Source organism: Balaenoptera acutorostrata, chromosome 8 (assembly GCF_949987535.1).
Source record: "Balaenoptera acutorostrata chromosome 8, mBalAcu1.1, whole genome shotgun sequence".
Lineage (NCBI taxonomy): Eukaryota > Metazoa > Chordata > Mammalia > Artiodactyla > Balaenopteridae > Balaenoptera > Balaenoptera acutorostrata.
Window position 1 is genome coordinate 21693039 of NC_080071.1, and position 21055 is coordinate 21714093.

The window sequence follows — 21055 nt, forward strand, 5'->3', positions numbered from 1 at the left end:
TGCACTGTATAATGCAAAGCTGGTTAAGTATATTGGGTGATTCTGAAGGAAATAGTTACCATTCCTTATAATTGAATAGGTAGGTGACAGAAATGCAGAACAGTATTGATATATGAAAAAGATTCAAAAGGGAGCAAAACAATATTTAGAACTATAAACTATAGTTCTGAATAGTTCTGTTTTCAAAATAGAAAATCCAGAAATAAATCCAGTATAAATCTGAAAAGTCAATGTATAACAAAAGTAGTCTTTCTAATCACAAAGAATAGATTATTTAAGAAATGCTACTGGCAAAACCGGCTATCCATTGAGAAGAAAATAAAATTAGATCCTATTACCTTATTCCATATACAAACATTAATTTGAATTTAATTAAACATAGTCTAGAAAAATCTAGGATATTACATGATACAATCTAGGGATAGGTAATACTTTTTAAGCTAAGCTACAAACCCAAAAGTTATAAAAGAAATCACAGACACATTTTACCATATGAACATATCTATAGCAAAAGATAATAAATGGCAAGTCAACAGACAGATGATAGAGTTGAAAAAACACTGTGAAGGAAGGACAGAGTAGTAATACCTATGACATCAGAAAGAAAGGATAAGACTTCCCTGGTGGCGCAGTGGTTAAGAATCCGCCTGCCAATGCAGGGGAAACGGGTTCGAGCCCTGGTCTGGGAAGATTCCCACATGCCACGGAGCAACTATGCCCGTGTGCCACAACTACTGAAGCCTTCATGCCTAGAGCCTGTGCTCCACAACAAGAGAAGCCACAACAGTGAGAAGCTTGTGCACCGCAACGAAGAGTAGCCCCCGCTCATTGCAACTAGAGAAAGCCCGGGCGCAGCAACGAAGACCCAACATAGCCAAAAATAAATAAATAAATAAATGTATTAAAAAAACAAGAAACGAAAGGATAAACAATCCATATAAATAGGGATTTAGAGAAAAAGGTACTTTTGATTGAAAAATTAAGATGAATATGCACATTGAAATTTGATGCTGTTTTACAAAATAAATGGTAAAAAAAATCTCTATATGAGTATTTCTCTCTCTGTGTGTTAAATAACTATTCCTTCAACATTGTATGACTGCAGAAAACAATGCAGAAGGATACTCACTAATTTTTCAAGAATGTTTATGGAGTAGTAAATATGGGTAAGACAGCCAAATTAAAAAGGAAATTATAAGGGAAGAAAAGAGAAAAGAAAGAAAAGAAAAAGGGGGAAAAAAGCAAAAGAACCATCCTATACTAAAATAGCTAGTATGTACGATATAATCACACACATACATTGTTATAAAATTGTACACAAATGTAGACATGAAAAAAAAATTAAGATTAAAAAGGACGTTGCAACCAAACTTGCCAGAGGGCATATCCAAGGAATTCATATCAGTATTTAGATGCTCTTCTGCTTGCATTCTCACAAAATATAGTCCAAAGTGGCCATGGAGGCCGAGCATAGTCCTTGATTATTATCAATCTGAAGTTGTTATGTATGTGTTCGGCTTGACAGCATTAAAGGAACAGGGGTCACTTCAATCTGGTTTTATGGTTTATTCCAGAGGTCAACAAACTTTCTATGAAAAAACCAAATAGTACATATTTTAGGCTTTCTGGGCCATATCATCTCTATCACAGCTACTCATCTCTGCCGCTGTAGGCAGAAGCAGTCATAGACTTTGATGGTTAATTTTGTGGTTAACTAGGGGAGGCCAGAGTATCGAGTTATTTAATCATATGCTAATTTAGGCATTGTAGTGAAGATATTTTGTATAGTAATTGTAGATAGATAGATAGATAGGTAGACAGGTAGATAGATAGATAGGTATTGCATACTATTGGTTCTGTTTCTGTGGAGAACCCTGACATACACAGATAAGACTACATAAATTAATGGACCTCCAATAAAACTATTTACAGTAACAGGTAGTGGATCACATTTGGCCTTGTACCATAGTTTTCCAACCTTTAGTACTATTGATAATAAAAGATAGCTGCTTTTATTAAAAACTCCATGTTTTAGACAGTGTGAAATGTGTTTCACACATGGATTCCAAGTGCTCCATAAGCTGAGAATTGTTCCTGACCAGGCCAGATGTTCTGGAGCAGCAAGGTGAGCAGGAATGATTTTCCTAGAACCAGTGAGATCTAGACCATAGCTTAAGTGTAAGAAAGAGTTTCCCAGAGAAGGCTTCAAGATGGTGTTCTTTTTATTTGTTTTTATATTGTTTTATCTATTGGCTTTAGGGATTTAAAGTTATTGCTTCTAATCCAACAGAAGTCAACTAACAGCATGTCTTGGATGCTCACTTATTAAATGGGGCACCTTTCAATTGAACTTGATAAGGGGAAAATAAAATTCACTAAATCAGGGGCTTATTATTCTTGGAATAAAAAGAATTTTTTACATCAAAGATTTAAAGCAAAGGACCTTTTTTTTTTTTTTTAAATCTTTTTTTATTTTTATTTTTATTTATTTATGGCTGTGTCGGGTCTTCATTTCTGTGCGAGGGCTTTCTCTAGTTGCGGCAAGTGGGGGCCACTCCTCATCGCGGTGCGCGGGCCTCTCATTATCGCGGCCTCTCTTGTTGCAGAGCACGGGCTCCAGACGCGCAGGCTCAGCACTTGTGGCTCACGGGCCCAGCTGCTCCGCGGCATGTGGGATCCTCCCAGACCAGGGCTCGAACCCGTGTCCCCTGCATTGGCAGGCAGATTCTCAACCACTGCGCCACCAGGGAAGCCCGCAAAGGACCTTTTAAGTAACATATTCCTTTGAAGATGGAGTCTTCAATCTATAGCTATTTTTCAATAATAATAAGTACCATATACTTAAAGTTATCTATAACTTTAAATAGTAGAGCCTCAATTTGGTTTATGCCACAAGGTTCCCTTCTCCAGAGATTAATAAAACTCCTATTTAAGAAGAATTGGCGGGCTTCCCTGGTGGCGAAGTGGTTGAGAATCTGCCTGCCAATGCAGGGGACACGGGTTCGAGCCCTGGTCTGGGAAGATCCCACATGCCGCGGGGCGGCTGGGCCCGTGAGCCACAATTACTGAGCCTGCGCGCCTGGAGCCTGTGCTCCGCTACAAGAGAGGCCGCGATAGTGAGCGGCCCCCGCTTGCCACAACCAGGGAAAGCCCTCGCACAGAAACGAAGACCCAACACAGCCATAAATAAAATAAATAAAATAAACATAGAATAATCATTAAAAAAAAAAAAAAAGCATTGGCATCCTTTGTTTTCAACTTAGGGACCCCCCAATAAGCACTCTTATTTCATCCCAGGTATTACCTGCTGTTCCTCAAAAGTTTAAGAAATAACCTACATTTAAAATAATTTGATTTACAAAAAGAAAATATAATTGCACCTTTTCAAGATCACATCATTTACGCAAAGTGGAGAATATCTATAAAATTACCCTTACCATAGAGAAGCTTCTTGGAAGGTTAGGTTGTGAATGTTAAAATGTGGGGAAAACAGGAACTTTGAAATTCAATATCTGAAAGAGAATTCTAACCTATCAGGTAGTTGAAGAAATACTTAAGCATAAGAGTAAAGGGTTGGGCTTCCCTGGTGGCGCAGTGGTTGAGAGTCTGCCTGCTAATGCAGGGGACACGGGTTCGAGCCCTGGTCTGGGAGGATCCCACATGCCGCGGAGCAGCTGGGCCCGTGAGCCACAATTGCTGAGCCTGCGCGTCTGGAGCCTGTGCCCCGCGACGGGAGGGGCCGCGATAGAGAAAGGCCCGCGCACCGCGATGAAGAGCGGTCCCCGCACCGCGATGAAGAGTGGCCCCCGCTTGCCGCAACTGGAGAAAGCCCTCGCACGAACCGAAGACCCAACACAGCCAAAAATAAATAAATAAATAAATAAATAAGAAAATCCTTTTAAAAAAAAAAAAAAAAAGAGTAAAGGGTTGTTATGACCATGGCCAAATGACAGGCAAATTTATAAAGTAAAAGGGGATAAATTAATAATAGTAAAGAAGACCTTAATGTAGAGAAGCCAAGTTCGAAAATGGAAACTAATGGGTTGGTGTGGCAAGTGGTGAACAAAGATATTTAGATACAAAAAGGTATGTCAGAGTTGGTCATAAGCATAAAAAGTTCAGCAAAGGAAGGTCAAGTGGGGGAACTCTGCGCAAAAAAAGGCAACTGCGGGATCTAAATTGGTCAGAACAGTTCTAATTTCAAATAATTTGCCGTCAAATCATTGGTCCTGATTTTAAGTTCAGAAAATATAGTCACTATCATACCTATTTGTATCTACAATCTGTTATCAAACTGTCTTTAACGTAGAAAATCTTAATAATTATTTGCTGATAATGATAATTATCTGGAAACTCAAATCAGAGAAAGTACATTTAAAAACAATATCAACTAATAATTCTTAAAAGAAATACTTATTAGTGGTCTTTATTTACTAGCATCAACAAGAAACTAATTTGGAAGTTCTGTTTAGCATAGGAAATTGGTGCCACACTCACCTCTGCTGATATTATCAGCATTGGGTGGGGATGAAGCGACAATCTGTCAAAATCTGAACCATCTTTGCCAGGTTTAGGGTTTCTGTAGAGAAGTTACCTCTACCAGGTCTGACTGCCATAGCTCGGGAAAATAGTGCAGTCATTCCTCCTAGCGTAGAATGCACTTCAGAAGAAGATGTTTAAGGGACCTATGTAATAAGCCCCAGGAAGATAGTATTAGTAGTGGTTTAGACAAGGAATGTAATAGCTAACAATTATGGAATGCTTATTATGATCCAGGAACTGATGCATTATCTCATTTAATCCTTTCAACAACCTTGTGGGTTATCGGTATTCTTTTTTTTTTTTTTTAACATTTATGCTTTTTTTTTTTTTAATTTTATTTATTTATTTTATTTATGGCTGTGTTGGGTCTTCGTTTCTGTGTGAGGGCTTTCTCTAGTTGTGGCAAGTGGGGGCCACTCCTCATCGCGGTGCGCGGGCCTCTCACTATCATGGCCTCTCTTGTTGCGGAGCACAGGCTCCAGACGCGCAGGCTCAGTAATTGTGGCTCACGGGCCTAGTTGCTCCGCGGCATGTGGGATCTTCCCAGACCAGGGCTCGAACCCGTGTCCCCTGCATTGGCAGGCAGATTCTCAACCACTGCGCCACCAGGGAAGCCCTGGGTATTCTTATTAACTCCATTTTACAGGAAACCTGGGCTTGGCAAGGTTAAAGAATTGCTCAAGTCAACAAAGGTAGTAAGAGGCTGGGCTGGGATTTGAACCCATGCAGTCTGGTGCTTCAGGGTGTGTATACGCATAACCACAATGCTACAGGTACACTCAAACAGGCTGGGGGCAAAAAATCAGTTTTCTATACAGGGTAAATTAATTTTCTCAAACTTAATCTCTGTTCACTTTATCCCACACCAGATGGTTAATCTTCAGCTCACATTTTTAAAAGTTAGACTGGCATTTATGTGCCAACTTTAAATAATAATGATCTTTAATATTTTACAATTTACAATAGTGAAGCATGGACAGTCCGTTAGTCCCCAAGACAGAGTGAAATAAATAGAGATGATACTGATCATGCACACCCTCCAAGTGAAATGACAAAGAAATACACATAAACTTCATACTTCATTTATTGAAACTATTTGGATCCAATGAATTGCTTAAACAACCCAATAAAACAGGTCAGTTTACAAATCAAGTGTCATCAGTATGCCTCCAAGTTTCAATAACTTATCTTCACCGGTGAAGAACTTATATGTTTGATACATTATTCAAAACTCACATATCACCTAAATCCACAGAAACTGTGGCTTTTTTCTCTAACCTACTCCCTTTTATTCGTTAGTATTCATTTACATCTTCGTTCACATTTATAGCTCTTTGAAAGTTTCGTTTCATTCTCATCACACCATTTACCTCACAATTTTCCTCCCTGTTTCTAAATGGATGCATTTTTACTGAAAAATGTGTAGCTACACTACCAAAGATTAGTATCACGATTTAAAAGACATGACTGCAAAAGTACACCACCACCAACACCGAATTACCGCAAGGAACGAAAGGTCCCGGACAAATGAGCTCCAGCCCTTAAAGGGGAGAGCTCGCTGCCACCACCTAGGGCGGCCAGGGAATGGAAGGAGGGGAGGTTGGAAAGGCAGTGTTTGATTCACGTCAATAAACATTCACTGCGCCACTCACCAAGCGCAAAAAAAAAAAAAAAAAAAAAAAAAAAAGATGGGCGGTATTTCGAGCAGTGGGCCTTGCAGGTTTGCCAGAGAGGGCAAGAGACTGTGGCGCGGACTTGGACGCTGGGGAGCGGCAGGGCTGGATCTGAGCCCTTCACCTGGCAGGCGACGGCGGCCAACCACGGCCGGGCCTCCAGCGCCCCGCTCCCGAGGCCCGCACACTCGCCGGCCCAGCCACCAGCCCAACGGCCGACCAGCCGCAGCCGCTTACCGGTGGCGCCTCGCTGCCTCCCCGGAGACAGCCCTTCAACGGTTGCCGCAGTCAGAGCACCACCCCGCGGTGGGGTACGTCGAACCCGCCCGCAGCTCTCGGATCCGCTCAGCTCCACCACTCTCGCGAGAGGTCAGAAGACTCCGCGAAGTGGGGGAAGGAGAAGGGAGGGGCATTTAACGGTGGTGGCTGGTTCTGCGCCGGATCCGGGAGTCGGGAGGACGCCATTGTGCTTCGCGGCCGACTCTTCTGCCTCTATTAGAGGCCTCGAACTCCGAGGAGGAAGGCGGCGGTGTGATCGCTGGGAGCGGGAGGCGCCCTGTTCAGTGCCAGCTCTGGAGCAGGGGTAATAAGCTGCGGAGGCCGGGCTTCTCCCTCTCGGGGAGGGGGTTCTGAAGGCCGCGGGTGGGGGAGGGGAGGAAACGAAGTGCTGGCCTGGGGACGCCGAGGCCGCCTCCTTCCTCTCAGAATCGGGGCGGAGGAGCTTGATCCGGGACCGCGGGTACTAAGGGGAGCCGGGCACAGGCCTCCTCTGCCGGTGGCCTTTCGTCCCTTGTTGGAGTTTGTGACGGGTGGAGGGGGCAGGCTGTGTGTCTTCCGAGTGGACGTGCGGCGGGCGAGGGCAAGGGGCTTGAGCCCTGTTTTGGCCTTTGGCTGCCTCCTCTTCGACTGGGGTGAGGAGGGTTCTCCCGGGCGGGCCGGGAGTGTCACGAGTGAGGTATTTAATGAGCGAGGTGTTGAAGGCAGGGAGGCTTAGGGCTCTGCCAACCCAGCTTCGAATTGAAGGGACTTTGCCAGCCCCTTAGATGGGATAAAGATTTGCTCATTGATCGTCCCAGATCTTGAGTATCGTGATACTTTGGGATTTCTTTTGTATTGTGGTAAATTGTATGTTATTCAAATTGAACTAGGTGGTGGTATGTATAAAAACGGACCTGTTGGCGTAAGAAGTGAAATATGGAAGGCACTAGTAGTTGAATACAGTACTCCCTCATTTTGATGAAACTGCGTAGAGAAGATGAATGTGTACACACAGCAAAAATACTGTAATTCTTTTTTCCTACGAACAGACGTAAATATATGGGGAACATCTTTGTCTTGGTAATACATTGATCACGACCGTTGTCGTTTGGCGCTATTAAGAGCAAAGGTGCCAAGTGAAATTGAATTGAGTAATTTTTTTTCGATTTTGTAGGATGTTTTAGGTTTTTTTTTTCATTAATAAAATAATTTAAAATTTTCTCCTTTTCTTTCTCTCATCTGTCCGTTTCTGTCTAGGACTAAGAGATAAGGTTAAAGATGAATTTTTGATTTAAAATCAAACGGTATACTGTTGTTAAAAAGGCAGACACAGACTGTAACTAGATTTTTTTCTTTTCCGTGAGATAAAATTGTGTTTCAGAAATGGGGTCAGTATTTGATTTACAGCTCTCCAGCATTTTGTGAAACAGCAGTGGCGTAGGAGGCATTAGAGGCCGGTCTGGGTTTGAGTCTTGATTTCGCCATAATTATTTAATCTCTTCCTAGAGTTGAAATGAGGATCAAATTAGATGAAGTAGTGTGTAGCAGTCAGCATGCTGGGGGACATAATACTTGCAGAATGAACTTTTGATGAATGTAAGTAGTTGGAATTGATACTAAGTCCAGTTGTTTATATTCATGCATTCTTCAAATGTTACTCTCCCTGTAATATGTCCCTCACAGAGTACTGACTGCTTCTCACACGCACAATAATATACACTTATGTAAGTTCTATACTACAAATGTTTTTAGATAAGAACATTTTACAGCTCTTTTTTTGCCCTAAATTATACCACAGATGTAAGCATGGTCGGTAAGCATAGCCCTGAGTTTTTTTCCGAAGTTGCGTGCTGGGTCAAATGTCGTGAATAAGAATGGTTAAAAATTCCTGCTTATTTAAGTACAGGCAATTTCTGTTTCTGTCACATTGGTAAGAGAGTTTAATTTCCCAGGTAAAGCACAAAGATGCCCCTATATAGACATGCACATATGTTCTATGTGAAGGTGTCAGGTAATAAGCTTGAACATAAAAAGACATCCATGGCCCCAGTTTTTAACCAGCTACATATCCATTTCACACAGCTGTTCATCTGGTATATGTTCAAGAGTTGCCCGCTTAATTTTAGGAAAATAATTGTAATGGTGTAAAACTATCAAATAATGTAAAACAATTTTTGAAAGTTTGTTGTATTTTAGCTACTAGATTAGGGCTTCACATTACAAGAAGGAGGTTGACACAGCTTCTACCTTCCACAACTCACAATTTAATCATCAGACTAACGTATAAACAACAACTGCTATTATCTTAGTGTAAGTATTGATATATGGTAGTATTTGTGGGAGCACAGAGAAGAGGTGTTTGATCTTGGGGGAAATTTTTACAGGAAGTATTGCTTGAACTGAGATGTGAAGGATGATTAGGAGTTTGATAAGGAAACTGAAAGTCATGGTATCATGGTTTGTTTTAGGAATGGACAGTTTGTTCCCCATAGCTGAAACGATTGAATGGAGGGTTAGAGCATGACATGAAAGACCTTCAGTAGTGTTTTAGAAAGTTAGTGCTCTATGCTGTTGGGAATAAAGAGCTGTTGTGTCCCTAAGCCAAATAAAAAATGATTTTAAATTATCTATGCTGATGCATCCTTCTGTTACTACAGATAATTAAGTGCTAGTAATAAAGAACAGTGGGGAATGCATAAGTGAAATGCACAAGGTTGTATCAAACCTTGTTTTAACCAACAAATTAAGCTTAACTAATTTTAACCAACAAATTTTTAACCAACAAATTAAACTTAACTAATGAACCTTTTAACTGTTAAATAACTGAATCAACAACTGATCACATTAGTGTAATTACAGTTTAAAACTGAGTAAAGATTTTGAGTTCTAAGATCTACTTGAATTCACTAAAGTAGAATTATAGTGAAATAATTTATCTTCTCAATTATTATTTTGCAAAAATTCGATTGTTAATACACTTGCTAATCATAAGATGAACACAGAAATGGGGAGCAGGATAAAATTATAATTTGAGAGTTGGCTGGGTTTTACTTTTCATGATCTTAGTTTTTAACTTTTCTTCTCTGGTCCAAACTCATGTGGTCAAAACTGGTTTTTCTTGTTCTCAAATGTATTTCTCTGTGGCTCTACTGGTTAGACTAGATAAGTTGAACACCTGGTTTTAAAATTACCTACTGTCATATACCCACTTTTGTCAATAACTTTAAGAAGGCAGATTTTGAACCTTAAAAGTTAGTTTTCATCTCTTCATTATGATCATTGCACTTCAGTGTAACGTGTTTCCCACTTTCAGAATAACTCTAAAATGGTTTCCAGTTATGGAATGAAGATTGAAACTTGACACAGATTAAATACACTTCAAAGGAGGACAGATTATTTCAAAGTATTCTAACGTAGACTTAACATGATAGTCCTATTTTCTCATGGAGATGTTGAACTTTTTTCTAGTTATTGATAGTATTTTTTAAGACCTGGGTGTATCTTTATGTCTTAAATATTTGTCAGCTAAAAATCAAGGCATTTTTTTTAAAGACCCCAAAAGTTCTGTGCTTTAGAAGTGCTTTCCTTATGTGACTACCTTTAGTTTTCATGTCTCCATGTTCACTAGGATCAATAAAACACTACGATTTCCCATTAAGAAAAAAAAATTTTTTTCCCAGAAGCAGATTTTTTAAACAAAAGGATATACCAAATAGAGGTAAATAAAGGAATTGTAACTGTGTTTATATTTCTGGAAGATTATTGGCTATTGAAATACATTGGTATTTTCTATGATAACTCTGGTCTTCATGCCATGAATTTATTGTGTAGTAATGTTGTGCTTTTGGTAATTCAGTAACTGTAACTCCCCTGGATATTAAAGACAAAGTCTAAGTTAGACCCTGAAATCGAATCAGATTTTTCATAAGACCGGATGCATAATGATAATTGTAGGAAAGTAAAAGAAATGTTACAAAGCTTTACTCTGTTGCTACATAACACACCACCTCAAAACCCTGTGGGTTAAAACTGCTGTTTACAGTGTTTTTACAGCTCTGTGTGCCTGTTGGGTAGTTCTGGTTTCCCCTGGGTTCACTCATGTATCAGTTATTCAGCTGAAGGATTCAGGTCCAAGATGGCGTCACTCACATTTCTGGCACTTGGTGTTGGTTAAACATGTAGGCTTTGCTTAGTGTGGTCTTTTATGACATGGGGGTCCCAAGACAGCATTCCAGGAGAGTGAAAGTGGAAGCTATACGACTTCTTACAGCCTTGGAAATCATACAATGTCATAGTGTATTCTTAGTCAAAGTAAGTCTCACACAAGGTAGCCCACACTCTAGGGGTGAGGAAATAGATTCCACCTCCTCCCCGGCAGACCAGCAAGAGGACAATGCAAAAGGGTGTGGGTATTCAGCTGGGAGGGATTTGTAGCCATACTTTGTAATTACCACAGGTTGCTTAGAATATTTTAAGAACAGACATTCTTAAGGATGTCATGACTGGGATTTGCTTTAAAATAGAGGAGGGTGAAATAGTCAAATGTTGATAATTGTTGAAGAATGTTGTTTGGCTTCTGGAGGCTCATTATTGTCTCCACTTTTGTGTAAGTTGGAAATTTTTTCATAGTAAAAAAAAATTTTTTTTAAAGCATACTCAGGTAACCTAAACTCCACTTTGCAAAGTGATTTTGACCTTATTTTCCATTTATTATTTACCAGAATAGAATAGTACTCTGTTGCTTAGTATTTACTACTTACTTTGTGGTGTACAGATACTAAGGGGTATAAACCAGCAGTACTACAATTTAGAAAGGGAATTGTTTTTAGGAGTTCTTTATAGATTTTAAAGATTTTATTGTAATGTAAGATTAAAAAAAATATTTTTTCATCTGCCAGTAACTGTTTCCCTTAATTATCAAACTTAGGTCAGATACATTAAAGAAGTTTTGGAAAACTAAGTTAAGAAAACAAAACCCACCCAGATATACAGTAAAATGTGAATAATGGCTATTTTTCCCCCAATTTTGTATGCATATACTTATATAAGGTATGTAAGTTTTCTTTACTCAGCAGCAAGTATTCTCCTGTACATAAATCTGAATGACTTTAAAAAGTCTTTTTACTATGTATTAAAGACAAATTTCAAATAATGAAAAAGCCAAAATAATGCCTACTAAGCTGTTTGTATGAAAATCTTTTAACATCTGATGGTATTGCTTAATAATAGCTGGTATTTGAGGATTATATACTGTGTACCAGCAAAGCTCATGATATACCTGTAAAGTTGGTACTATTATTATTCCCATTTTGTAGGTGAAGAAATTAAGCATTAGATTAAGCCTAGAGTCACACCAAGTAAGGGATAGACTTAAAAGCTTGCATTCTCAAAATTATGTTTTTACAAAAGTTAGAAGTTGGCTCATATGCTAAAAATTGGGCAATGCTTAATTTATCTTGCCTATCCTGTTTCCTGTTTTGGAAAAAGAACCTTTGTTAATGAATACATTTAAAATAAAGAGAAAGTCTTAGGTGTAGGTTGTACTGTTTGTTAATATGAATGGGGCTGGGGCCTTTTTGTTTGTCTGGTCATTTGGTTTATGACTACTATGTGACTGTTGACAGATTCAGAACAAGACTTATTGTAGGAAGGGGACACAGTGATCTGTAGAGGATAACATGAGAGGATCTGAGAGGATACATGTTATTTGAGAGATCCCTTTATAAGCAGAATCATCAAAAAACCTTTGAGCGTTGCTCTGCTATTTCTCTTATCTTAGGAATTAACAGCTTTCCAAATTTGGTAGAAAACAAAAGTTCAAGTCCTATTTGGTAGGCAACTTGTGGCGGTGCTCAGAAAAAACTTTACTCTTAAGTGATGTGTAGAACTCCTTTGTTCCAAGTGTTTTCCTATACTGCCTGAAGTTTTTCAGTTTACTTTTTCATAGTGCCCTAAATTCTACTAATTAGACATTCATGGGGGGGGCTACCAAGAGTGATGAGATAGAAGGTACACAGTTCAAGCAGAAGGCAAGGAGGTAGCATATGTGTATGGGAAAAAGTAAAATCAGTGTAAGTGATTGAAAATCAGTTAGCCCAGATTGCTCTCCTGGGTTTTCAGAACTATTTCTAGCATGCTTCTAGACCTCTTTTGGGTACTTCAGGCTACCTGTTTTTAAAAACCAACTCATCTTGGTGTGCTTCTTTGTCCTCCACTCCCAACTCCCTGCAAATATATAAAGAGAAAAATGTTTTTCATCAGTATGCTGAATAATCCAATCCCTACATTCTTTTCTACTTGGGATGTTCTGAATCTACCTTCTATCCATATTTTGGCTCTTACTAATTCGTTTGGAGCCACTGTGTATCTTCCTAATAACTTGTCCTTAGTTTGGGGCCTGGGGGGGTGGTTTGTTTTTAGCTGTCTCAAAATTTTTAGTAGATAGATACTGAGCCTACTAAAGCCTATAGCAGTAGTTTCTTCCCTATGGTTCCACAAAGGTAATAAAATTATTGACTTTCAGAATTGTAAGAAATGGAGGGAGCTATATAAATCTATTATTAAGGCTAGGCAAAACTGAAGTTTTGTTGGACCACTGATTGTTTCATCTTTGAAAGCTCTAATTGCCTGTCAGGAACTTAATTTCTGGGGTCCTTGGGGAGAAAAGTAATACACAACCTGCTCGTAAAAAGCTTCAGAATTGTTGCCTTATTAAAGTACAAACTTCTGAGCAAAGGACACAAGATTGCCTTTACAATCTGGATATAATCTACCTTATGTATTTATATCCTTGAGAGTCCTTCTTGTTCTCTCTCCTTTTCCAAGCCTTTGCTTTCATCCCTAACACATTATTTTCCATTTTCCAGTTCTTCAACATGCTTTAGCATCTTTATGCTTTCTTCCTCTTTTTTTATTTTCTATCTTCAGAGGTCAACTCAAATGTTACCTCATCTGAAGTCTTTCTCATCTTGTTGGAAATTTTGGTTCCCCATTCAATGCTCCCATAGCATTTTCAGAATTTTCTTAAGTGTAATGATTTTTAGCAGTCTGGTATGAATGTGTAATCTAGCAATTAGTGTAATTGCTAATTATTTTAGTTGTTTTTTGGGGGGCTTCTTGACTGATCGAATCAGTTCAGCCAATTTCTCTTCAAATTTTTTCTATGCTCTAGTTCTTTCCTTCTGTAACTCTAATTAAACGTACAGTAGTCTTTTTTACTGTTTCCTCAGTGTCTCTTAAACCCTCTCTTGTATTTACCATTATCTGTTTTTCCGAACTTCATTCCGGATAGTTTTCCTCTAGCCTATTTCCCAGTTCCCTAGTTTTTCAGTTTTGCCTAGGCTACTGGTAAATGCATCAGTTTCCCAGTTTGCTAACACTAGGGCCATCTCTTCATCTGGTTCTGTTGATTCTTATCTCTTGATGATGAACTGTTGTTTTTTTTTTTTTCCTTGTATTTTTGTGTCTTATAATTTTTGATTGAATGGGAAACAGTGGAAATAAAAGAATAGTAGAGACTGAGATCAATAATTTTTATGCCTAGATATGGACATAACTCTTTTGTCAGACTGTTAGTGTGGTGGGTTGAGTTGGTTTAGTTTGTAGTTAAGCTGGGTTTGAACTTTATTATTGCTTTATGTATTTTCAAAGTATTGCAGTAGTGGATTGCTGCTGCATGGTGCTTAGTGTGAGGCTGGAGTGCTGGAGGATTTCTTTCAGTATTCTTTCACTAGCCTCAACTTCCTGCAGGCCCTGCACCACAGAGAGGTCTAAGGCTCTAAGGCTGCTGTAACTCCCTCAGCAGTAAACTGCTGTACCTTCCTATTTGGAGCAAAGTTCATGGTGAAAGGAGGTGTTCTATGTTTTATGCATCCTTCTCCAGTCTTAGGCGGGCTCTGTGTGCCTGATCCTCAGAGGTGGGGCTGTCCCAAGATTTATGCCCTTTTCCCTGTCTCCTGGGTATAGCGTGCAGGGAGACTCCTGCCACCTCCTCCCCACCAGGGTGAACTGGAACTAGGATTTTTTTTAAGGTGGTAGCTGGAAGTTAAGTGGAAAAGGTAGGTTAGAGTTCTGGATACTGGGGCAAAGAATTTAGACTTTGCTTTTAAGGTAGTAGAAAAACAGCTGAAAGTATGATTGGGGAGTGGTGCTGTTACTAGTAGGGTGAAAAGGCCTTTAGACAAGGCCTAGTGTGGTATTATTAGAGACAAACTTTGTTGGTTTACTTAGAGTAGGCCTCATATTCAAGTAAAGTCTTGCTGAAAAACATTGTAAAATTCAATTTAAATTTGTCTGTTTTAGTATAAGTTGTGTGATAGGTTTTCAGTTGCATTTGACATGAGACTATGAGATCTTAACTTGCAGATAGCATTGGGCACAGAATTTTGCATGTCAGGTAATGAGAGAATTTTTTGAGGCTTTTTACCTAGACTGAGAAAGTTTAAGTTAAGATTATTTCCGTAGAATAGATTTGAATTGTACTGTTTATAGGTGGGAGAAACTTTTTTTGGTCTAAACCTCCTTTATAGTGTTTAGTGGGCCACCAAAAACATGAACTTGCTTTAAAGAGCTTTTCAGAGGTTTCCTAGGAAGCCCAGCTGAATGAAATTACCTATTAAAAATGTAGTAATTTTTTCTAGGCAACAAGCCACAGGTTTATGAGATGAAAGACTACATAAATTTTGGAGTTGGTATGAATATCTGTTTTCCACTTCTGTTGCTCATGCCAATTACTATTAAAATGCCTGAAGGTAAGGGAACACTTAACAGTGATATTAAGACTAGTTGGGGGCTTCCATGGTGGCGCAGTGGTTGAGAATCTGCCTGCTAATGCAGGGGACACGGGTTTGAGCCCTGGTCTGGGAAGATCCCACATGCCGCGGAGCAACTAGGCCCGTGAGCCACAGCTACTGAGCCTGCGCGTCTGGAGCTTGTGCTCCGCAACAAGAGAGGCCGCAATAGTGAGAGACCCGCCCGCGCACGGCGATGAAGATTGGCCCCCGCTTGCCGCAACTAGAGAAAGCCCTTGCACAGAAACGAAGACCCAACACAGCCAAAAATAAATAAATAAATAAATAATAAAAATAAACGAATTCCTTAAAAAAAAAAAAAGACTAGTTGGGTAAACTAGCAGTTAAATATCAGCTTCAGAGAATCTTCACAAGTTGAAAAGTTCAATATAGTAAAAATCTCAAATATTGGTCATAAGATTTTTGTGGCTTTGTGGTTCATTACCTTCTTCCTGCATTTGAAGTTGAAGCAAGTTCTGAAGAATGGAAATGGAATGACCTCTTGGAGCTGTCAGTGCCTCAGCTTACTCAGACATAGATGTGTTGATAAGGAACATGAGCACACAAGTCCAGTGGATCCATCATGCCTAGGACTTGAGTGAGGCTCAGAGAGTAAAAATTAAGCATGTTAATCATGGAAGCTTCATAGCAATGAGGGCTGTATGCAAATTGAGTGGCAAGGCATAGCAGACAGGCACATATCTCTTCTTCTCAAGCTCATGCTTCACTATCCTATCTGCCTTCACTTACAGAATACAAGTTCAAAGGTTAAAGTATTAATAATTTCAAGATGTCAGCAGTAGAGCTTTTAATCAAGCACAGGGTCCCATGTGTCTGCATAGGTGGACACACATCTATAAACCAAGCCCTGGTGATAAGTTTTTATCTTATCACTAGAAAGACAGTTCAACTATCCAACTCTAGAATCAAATGTAAAGAAATTTAAAGAAACTAAATAGTGGCAAAAGGAAAGTAAGAGGCTATTATATTGACCACTGAGGAAAGACTGTACGTATGAACTTTTTGTGCTTTACTCTTTAAGTCTTGGTTAAAAGCATTGAGCTTCAGATACTTTTTTCCTGCTAGTCTTTTTTTCTGGCTTATACCTCTTCCTTTAGAGCACTTAAAACTGTTTAAGTTGTATGGTTATTTGTGTCGTTTGTTCTCTACTAGACTACAGCTTCTTCATAGTCATTATCTTAGTAGGTTCAGTGTTGTCCCCTCTCCCTGTCCCTTTGTTTAGTATTAATGTGCCTAGCACATACTAAGCATGTAAAAAACTATTTCTTGAATGAATGAACTTGAAAAGATGCCTTATAGTACCTTGTAAGTGGTCTGGTAGAAGTTTTTCAAGGACTGCTTATTTTATTTAATTTTATTCATTATTTCTACTTTTTGTACTTTTGACCTACAACTTATACAACCAGATTACATAAGTTTTCTGGTAACACCTACATTGTCAAAATTCAATCAGTTTATGTAGAGGAGTTGCCAAAAATAGTTTCATGCAGTATAAATTATAGCTCTCGGAGGACTCTGCCTCTTTGCTTTCTCCCAAGAGCTTTGTTTTGAGAGATTTTCTACTAGGTTAGTTTTATTTTGCAAGTAAGAATTGGGTATAAATATAATCAAAGTAAACTACGAGAGGTATGATTAAGAAGCACTGTTATTAAAGAACCATCTATAGACCTGTATCTTTTTAAAGACATTTTATCTTTCCTTTTAAAATCCTCAACAAATACAGTCTCTTGTTTAGTGTTTGTAGAGCCTTCTTGATAAAATAACAAATTTGCTACTTGTTAAATCTTTTATGGGCTGTTGCATGTCAGTATTTAACCATTAGTATTTTTTCTACTAATGTATGCCTTCTTTAATTGTCCAATTCATAATTCACCTTGTTAATAAAAATTTTTGTATGGATGTATATATAGAATTTATAAAAAGCTGAAGGTAGTAAAGATTTATATTAGGTGACTGTATGCTTTATCATTCAAACCAGGTCGCTTTTAACAGACAACGCAAGTACTATTAATAATTGTCGCAGGTTAATGAGCACAAATTAGGACTTTTCTGGCCATAAACTGGGACTGGTCTAGGGAAACCAGGCAATATGGTCCTCTCTGCTTAAAAGGAAAACAGCAGTCCTTTGCCTCACCCTTTACCTCATTCCCAGTCCCGCTTTCCATAGGCAGCAATCCTCACCTTTTAGCTGTTTTAGGATTTACCTTCATATTTCTAAATGATGTGTTCATGATTTTTTAGTATTATATATGTGCTTTTTTATTCACCATTGTCCTTACTTCCCCTGCCCACCTCAATCACACAGCATATTTGTAGCAAGATTGATACAGTATATGTTTACACTATCATAACTATATAAATATTAAAGAGTTCACCCAAACACTGCATTTCCTTTCTCGAACAATAGCTCTGTTCTCCCAAGTTACAAAATTAATGTATTAAATTTGCCCTTTGTTCTAAGTACTCAGCATTTTCCCCCCAATTGTATCATCATCTCTGCCACGAGCCAAAATAGTTTCCGTATGATGCTATTTTTTCCTGAGAACTTTGCTTCCATTTTCAGTGATCCTGTTCCAGTCTTGATCAGTTTGTCCCTGTGCTTTCTGCGTAATTTTGTAACTGTTTCCTGGGTTCTGTGCCTGGTTCTTTAATTCTTTACACTCCCATTTTCCTAGAACCTGCTCTTCATTTAACTAACTTCCTATGGTTTTGTTTGTTTTTTAATTGTTTTTTAAAATCTTTCATGTCTGAATACTCTTTTCTCCACCTCACATTTAGTTGCTAGATTGGAGTTCAATGCTAAATTTTTTTCTCGGTACTATAGGCATCGCTTTATTGTCTTGAGAGTTTTTAAAGTTGTAATTAAGAAACCATTCTGATTACTTTTCTTTTGTATACCACCCGTTTTTCCATTCTTGTAAGTTATAGAATCTTCTCTTTATTTCTGGTGTTCTGAAATTTCAAGATGATAAATGGTACTTAGTGTTGGTCTTTTTTCTTTGATCCTGCCCAGTACTCTTGACCCCTTTCAATGCAGAGATTTGTGTCCTTCAATTCTAGAAAAGTTCTTTCGTTTCTTTGGTAATTTTCTCTACCTTATTCTCTTTTTTCTCTCTTTCTGTAACCATAGTTACCGTCAAATGATTGATAACTCCCCTGGACAATTCTCCTGTTTTTTGAGTTACATTTTCTACTTCTGGGAGGTGTCCCAATCTTTCTGTTGGTTTATTTTAGTGTATCACATCTCTTTTTAAAGTGTGTAACATTTTGAATTTCCACAAGCTGTTCATTATACTGATTGCTTTCTCAAGCATCCTGTTCTTATTTTATGAATGAATGTCTTTTGCTCCCTTTGAGGATAGTAATTAATTAGCTCCTTTCCCCAGATTTTCTCTTAAGTTCCTTTTTTTGTTATTTACTTTAGTCTTATGGGAGGTTTTCCTTGGATACCTAGTGATCCTTGATGTTTGTCTATTAGAGGGAAGCACTAAAAGAAGCTGATTAGAAACTCTTGGTGACTAGTGGACTTTGCTTTGGGTAGGATGGTCAAATGGCAGGCTAGCTGTGTAATTGGAAGCATTCCAAATGTCAGTATCCAGAAATCTTATCTCTGGTATTTTGTTTGGTTTTCTGACAGCATTGTAAAAACAGCACCAGGAAAGAGTTTTTGGGTCTCAACATTGAATATATAGATTTTCTTTTATTCCTTATACTTAACCTTTGCAGAGATGATTGTATATTTGCTGGGGGGGTGGGGGTGGGGTTACATGGGAGATCCTTATTCTCCAGAGAATAAATATCCTGTTTTCGGAAGAATGGTGCTAGGGGGAGAATTGGGGGTTTTACTTCTCCAAGTACAGATTTTAATTCAGCAACTCCATGCATCATCCCTTTTTTATGATACCTTGTATCTCCAGGTCTTGATTCTTTCTAGGATGCTAAAGCCAACTGCTTGCTTCCAGTTCCTACCTCTTTCTAAAAAGTACCTAGGGTGTATTTTTTATCCTCTCTGCTGAATTACTCTACCTCTCCTCCGACTTTTTTGGATTTTCCAAATATAACATTGAAATCTCTTGCCTTTTATGGTCCCTTTTCCTATTCTTTTCATAGTTAAAGCTTTTGGATTCATCGACTGTCATTTTATAGGGGTTTTGGAAAGAGGGACCAAAATAGATGCGTAAGGATTACCTTGTCATGTTTAACTGGGACTTCAAACAGACCTTTTCTGATAAGCTATCTTTGATTTAATCATGTCCCAGAGTATAGCTTTTACTCTGGTTTCTCGTTAGCTAGATACTCTTAGTCGAGTAATTTTAATTGATACTAGGCTTGTGTTATGTCTTTTTCATGTTTGTTGTGTATCCTACTGCAGTATAGGCCATATGTTTTGTTGACGTTTTTGCATCTTCATCCTCTTTTTTGTCATTGCTTGACACCATGTTTTTGAGGCAGATATTGAAAAAGGAAATTCTTTTGTAGTAACTTTTAAGGTAGAATGATGCCAAAACTTAGTTGATAAGTTAATGAATTGAAAGTGAATTAGATATTTTTAACTTAAATGTTTAGATTTGAAGGTTTTAATACAGCAAATATACCTATCTAGGCTGCATATCAGGCAAGTGAAGTACATTACTTTGTTATTGCCTTAATTTCAATCCACTACCAGAAAAATAAGGGAATAATTTTTGACCTTGAAAGTGGGTAACTGGGAGGAGTTGAAGAGATTATTGTGATTTCTTTTCTTTTTACTGATACTTTCTTTTGCCCTTCTCTTTTTACTCTCAAGACTGGTGGTATGTCAGCTGTTCAGAGGCCGCATTGTAAATCCTTTCCCCAGAAAACTTTAAAAGTTTTTCTTTAATTTATAAAATTAATGTTTTTTATAGCAGCCTTACTTGTAATAGCCTAAAACTGGAAACAGTCCAGTGTCCATCCACAGTAGAATAGACAAATAAATTGTGTGTATTGATACAGTGGAATATTATATAAACTAATTAGAGTGAACTTACTACAACTGCATGCAACAGCAGAATTAGTCTCACAAATAGAATGTTGAGCAAATGAAGCCAGACATAAAAGAGTACATGTTGTATGAATCCATTTATAGAGAGAGTTAAAAAATAAGGCATAGTTAATGGTGACTCTTGGCATGTGTTGAGGAATGTTTAGTGAAGAAAACTTAGAAATTATTCTCACTTTTGAGAAGGGGAGACAGGAAAACAAATTACAGCATGTAGTATAATGTCTTAAAAAAAGTATGTACAAAGTGGAAGTAACACTTGATCTTGTTTTAAGACTATGCCCAGGAATGGAGAATCTATAGACTTTGCAGGCACATACAAAATCCTGTGAGAGCATATTGTGTTAAATAGTGTACAGATACTACAGTATAGCTAATGCTATGGTATGAGTATCGAACACTCATAATAGGAATAACAAGAGTCAAGGGCTAATTCGTGTAGGATTTTATTTACTTTTTTACTTTATTTACTTATTTAGGCTGTGCCGGGTCTTAGTTGTGGCACTCGGACTTCTTAGTTGTGGCATGCAGAGTCTTAGTTGCAGCATGCATGCGGGATCTACTTCCCCGACCAGGGATCAGACCCGGGCCCCCTGCATTGGGAGTGCGGAGTCTTACCAACTGGACCACTAGGGAAGTCCCTAGGATTTTATATAGAGAGGAATTTGAATAAAGAAAAGAGCTCAGACTTTAGAAACAACAAACCTTAGTTTCTCATCACCACTTTTATCATGTTTGCTTCATTTTATGGG

The 21055-nt window shown here is 38.4% G+C and overlaps 1 protein-coding gene across 3 annotated transcripts in view; it reads left to right on the forward strand.

Moving 5' to 3' along the window:
- The first annotated feature begins 6323 nt into the window (after nt 1-6323).
- MARCHF7 (membrane associated ring-CH-type finger 7) overlaps nt 6324-21055 on the forward strand; it is a 46039-nt gene continuing 31307 nt past the window's right edge. Inside the window, exon 1 of one of the 3 annotated variants that reach the window (XR_009008963.1) lies at nt 6324-6798. The gene's annotated coding sequence lies outside the window, so the exon portion shown is untranslated. The remainder of the gene's footprint in view (nt 6799-21055) is intronic. The other 2 variants (XR_009008962.1, XM_057550753.1) reach the window with 2 other exon arrangements.